At 46.1% G+C, this 5,374-nt stretch overlaps 1 non-coding gene across 1 annotated transcript; it reads left to right on the forward strand.

Annotated features, from left to right (window-relative positions):
• Positions 1-4,687: 4,687 nt before the first annotated feature.
• LOC123423513 lies at positions 4,688-4,826 on the forward strand. Its single transcript, XR_006621140.1, has one exon. It is a non-coding gene; the product is annotated as a small nucleolar RNA Z247 (small nucleolar RNA).
• Positions 4,827-5,374: the final 548 nt, after the last annotated feature.

A 5,374-nucleotide genomic window follows, 5' to 3' on the forward strand; every position in this document is an offset into this window, starting at 1 on the left:
TCTTTTGAGGTAGATGCCCTCCAACAAACTCCCAAATGAGCTCAATGCACCTTTAAGTTCTGCAGCATGGATGTCTTTATGCTTGTTGAATATAGCACGCATGTGTGGGGGCAGCTGGAATGCATAAAAAACAAAAACCCAAGAACGGGGGAACGACATTAGCCTCAAAGTTTCATATTTTCTGTCAACCAAACAAGATATTATGCGGGAAAAAAGCAGAGAGTTGCAAAAAAGAAGAAATGCAATATGGCTCACCTCTAATTCGTCAAATGCTGGTAGAGGGTGCAGCCAGTCCTCCAAAGAACCACACACATCATCACCACCCTCCGTGTTTTTCGGAGGTGGCTCATGCACATTCCGTGTTGTGCCATCAGCTTCGTTTGTAGCACCTTCTGTTGGTTGTTGGACGCCATCAGCACCAACCATATCGGGAATCTCTGTTGCGGACATACTGGCTTTGTTGGGTAGCTGGGCAAGCTGCTCTATGTATGACATAAACTTGGTTCTTGCGTAAGGTGAAGTGGAGCTGAACTGCAAATCCAAAAAAGTAAACATATTGAAAAACACTTGAAAAAATGTGATAAAACAAAATACATAGTTGCATTGAAGGTATTGTTTGAACAGTTTGAAAAAAATAATACTTACAGGGCTTTCCGAAACCATCTTCAATGGTATCAACTGCAATAACAGCGGTGAAATCCAACTCCTTCAAAAACAAGCCCGTGGCAGAGAATAATCGATGGTATGATCAACTATACATCCTCTTGGGATGTCAATGTGGTCCATGTAAATTACCTACAAAAAAGAAGAGACGCAGAAGCCACTGTAAAAACCAATAGGCTCCGGAAAACAATAAAAATGGGGAGGCTGCGGGAATGAAGGGAAGTACCGGAAGCATTGGTAGACAACCGCCAATATGGAATTTTAGTTTGCCTTCATTCCTCTTATCCTGGTATTTCTTAACTTCCTTCATCGCGTCTAACAAAATATGCTCATCCCACTCAAACTCGTGGACAACACTCATGTCTTGCAAAGTGTGCAGATATTCCAAAGGCACCATATTTCCGGTACCAGGAGCTAGGACCAATGAAAGGCAAAGTAGAATCCATGTCCTATTAATGGTATCCTCATCGTCATCATCAGCGTTTGATAGGACAGAGACTGTGATTGGTATTGGAGCCCTTTCGCCTTCCAAATAAATTTCACGAAAATCTGCTTTCCCCCTTTTCCCAAATTCAAGTGGCTTGCTTCCGGATGGCACATTAAATAGCTTCTTAACCATATCCCTTGTGAGTTGGATTTTCTTGTGGTCCCTTAACCTGCGAGACATGAGAAAATCAGTACATGTTTCGAGAAAAAGAAAGATCAAAAATAATTTATGCAACATAGAAAAAAATGAAGCAAAAACAAAAACAGCAAACACATACTTGAGCAGCCGCTTCTTAGTATCAATCATCATGACTATGAAATCGACAAGTGCTTCTGGAGGAGGTGGTAAAGGGGAGATATGAAGCAAATCCCCGAAAGAGGACTTGCTTATGACATCCCTCTTTTTCTCTTTGACGGTGTTGGCTATCTCACGTAGCCGCTTCGTCGACCATCGAGTTATATAGATACCCATGCTGCAGAAACAAAAACAAATGGAAACACATGAGCTACTACAAGCAGTCGTAAAAAATGCAAAAGAAAATGAAACATTGTATGAGAAGCATAAGCTTGCACAAAGTTGCAAGAAAAAGAAATGCAGTAGGAAAAGTAACTTCAGCAATACATTCAGTTTAAAAATTCAGTCATTCTCCCCGCCGCCTTACGGCACAAAACAAATGCGTTGCATTGAATTCAATCCCACAACTACTACTGACCAAATGACAGTCGCAACACCGGATGGTATGCAGCTAATTGGCAGGTGGTGCGGTGGGCAGGACCAGAGCAAAGAAGAACCGCACAGCAAATGCTTTGGCTGATCCTCTCTGCATTGCAAATTGCAAAATGCAAAAACTCGCAATGCATTTGCCTTGATGCTGCTGCTAATTTGTTGCTTGTAGCTTTAATGCTGTTGCTGCCTAGCAATAGCGAGTAATGAGTGGCATGACGATGCATCATCAGTTGCTTGGCCAAGTCCCATGGCATGCTACGCTATGCTACGGAAAGTTGGAACAAGAACAGCTGGAGACTGCAGCGGACATCAACTGTTTTCTTGCTAGGCTACCGAGATGAAGCGGAAAAAAACAATATCTAGTAAAAAGTATGTAGCTGGCTCTGTTTGTTGGCCCGATCTACCCTGTTCCATAGCTTGAAACAAACAAAAAGACACACCAGCTGAGGGAGAAAGTGCAGCTCCAGCAGCCAGTTTTCTTGCTAACCCCGAATCATCTGGAATCAACCAAACTGACCAAACAGCATGCCAGCAAAATAAAACAGCAGGGATTTTTAACATGACTAGAAGTAGAATCTCATAGCAGCCCTGGTACATCCATGTTTTTTTTCCTGAAGCACATCTGTGGTTGTGGTTACCAGTTCATGAACATGCAACTACAGCAAACTTCTCTGGGATCTTGTTTCAAAAGTTGCATTCTCAGTTTGGCAACTGATGGCCAATGGCACCAAGGGTACGGTTTCAGCAAAAGAGCATCCTGTTGTTGTGCCAAAACAGGATGATATTGAGCTGAGCAAGGGTACGGTTTCAGCAAAAAAGCAACAAGAGTCATCAATCTCTACTTGTTGTGCCAAACAAAAGGTGTCTATGCAACCAGTGAGAAGGTACACTGAGGTCAGGCTATGGCATCAGCTCCCATCTGTGGCAAAACAACAAGTTCATAGTACAGCTAATCATCTACAACCCTGGTCCTGCTAATTATCCACAACAAGTTCAGAGCGCTGCTAATCATCCACAACCTGGTCCTGCTAATAATCCACAACAAGTTCAGAACACTGCAGGCCTACAGCTAGTTTCGCAACGAACTAAATCCTACGATCCATGGAACAACTTCAAAAACATTGCAGAAACAAGAACATGGGCATCTGAGTTCAGCTTTTTCCCTTGGAAAAAATAGCAGCAGCATGACCAAGGCCGAGGTGCGGCACCAGCTTCCCGCAGCTCGCCAAGCCGAGAATGTTAAAAGTTAGAAACATAAGCATACTTCCTCTGTTTTTCCTCTAAAAGAGGAGATAAATAGTGTAACTCTGATCTGAAATACTATACTCAAATCAACAGGATCATGGCATGCACAACTTGGAGAACTGTTGAAATACAAAACGTAATAGCACACTGACCAAAGCATACCCGAAAGTTTAAACTAGAGTAAATAGCAATAAGCCTAGTGTTTTCTTAATAGGCAAGAAAATGTTCTGCATATGATAGATCAATTAGTTTTTTCCGTATTGGGCATCTAATGCTGATATATTTATATTTGGTTCAGTTGTAATGAGCTTATATAGAGAGAGTTTTTACTGTACCCTATACTGCTAACCGGAGAGGAAGCGGTATATTAAAATCCGATCACTCATTTTTTGAGGGTAGAATAGACATAGATTTTTTGTCATGAAACCTTCCAATGTGGTCGAATGGCCAACGACGGATAATAGCGATGAGAAACCAAGACGGCAAGCCCCGGCGCCATGTCCCACTGGACCACAACACCTACGCCTCGAGCTCGACTAATTCATCGCAGCCGGGGACAACCACCGGCACCAACGCACTCCCTCGTCGTCTCGACTGCGTCCCCGGCCATCACGTCGCGTTCATCGAGCCCGTGCTAAGCTGTCGTGCCTCTTTCCTATTGTTTTCATCTACCGTAGCATCGTCTGCCTGTCCGCCATGAACTAGTCCCTGGAGCTCGTCCTGGATGCACACACCCAACCACGCTCACGCCCGTTCGCTGTCAACGGCCACATCAACAGCCGTCATGCGTGTTAAACATATTGTGTATGCGTGCGTGTTGGGTATAGAGATAGAGATAGATATTCGGTTAGGTAGCTTAAACCTCCTTGTCATCTCTTTAAACCGATTGTATTCTATCTCTATGTTTCCTTACTCTCCAAGATTGTAATCTCAACAACTTGTACGCATATCCCAGGGATCAGCTCCTGGCTACTTAACATGCAACCGTCGGCCTCAACAGGTACGACGTTCCCACAACTTCCACATGGTATACAGAGCCACCCTCTTCCATCTCATCTAGCCACAAGTGCTCTCCACCACGTCGCCATGTCGTCCTCCTCCAGCTTCCCCCCGGCTAGCCTCACCGGCCAGATCACCGAGAAGCTGACCCGCACGAACTACGTGCTATGGCGTACACAGATCACGCCCCAACTCCGAGGCGCCGGGTTCTTCGGCTACATCGATGGAACCGCGAAGGAGCCCGCCATGACTGTCACCACCAAGGCAGCAGACGGGAAAGAGGAGACAATACTGAACCCCCTGCATCAAGTCTGGGTCAGGGAAGATCAACAGGTATTGGGATACTTGTTAAACAATCTGTCGAAGGAAGTCCTTGTGCAGGTCACTTCGATCGCTCATGCGTGCGATCTCTGGACGGCGCTGGCACAAATGTTCTCCTCGACGTCGATCTCCCGCATCAACAACATCCGCATAGCTCTTGCTAATGCGCAGAAGGGGCAGCAGTCTGTCGCAGCGTATTTCGCTCATATGCGAACGCTTGCAGATGAACTCTCTGCTGCAGGAAAACCCCTTGAGGATGATCAACTGATCTCGCATATCCTTGCGGGTCTTGACATGGAGTACCAGCCGCTGGTTTCAGCGCTGGATGCTCGCACCACCCCGGTCACGCTCGATGAGCTCTTCGCTCAGATGAGCAATTTTGACCAGAGGGTGGCGCTCTATCGCGGCAACGACAACGGCTTCAAGTCTTCAGCAAACGGAGCCTCTCGTGGTCGTGGAGGAGGAGGCAGGAACTCCTCTTGCTTCCGTGGTCGTGGCCGTGGAGGAGGAGGCAGCAATCCTCGCGGCAACAACGGCAGCAACACCAACAGCGGGCGGCCCTCCTACAACAACTCCAAGGGTCGCCGCAACACCTCCAACCAAGCTCGTCCCGATGCAGTTCGCTGCCAGATCTGCGGCAAAATCGGGCACTCAGCAAAGGATTGCTGGTACCGGTTTGAGGAAGACGAAGACTCTTCTCAAGATGAAAAGCTTGCCGGCGGAGCTGATGGTGCTTACGGAGTGGACACAAATTGGTATGCTGACAGCGGTGCTACAAACCATATCACAAGTGAACTGGAGAAAGTGACAATGAGGGAGAAGTATCGCGGCAACGACCAGATTCATGCTGCAAATGGAGAAGGTATGAGGATCCGTCACATTGGTCATTCAATTATTAAAACCCCTCACCGAAAAATTCACCTAAGAAATATT

This window comes from Hordeum vulgare, chromosome 1H (assembly GCF_904849725.1).
Source record: "Hordeum vulgare subsp. vulgare chromosome 1H, MorexV3_pseudomolecules_assembly, whole genome shotgun sequence".
Classification (NCBI taxonomy): domain Eukaryota; kingdom Viridiplantae; phylum Streptophyta; class Magnoliopsida; order Poales; family Poaceae; genus Hordeum; species Hordeum vulgare.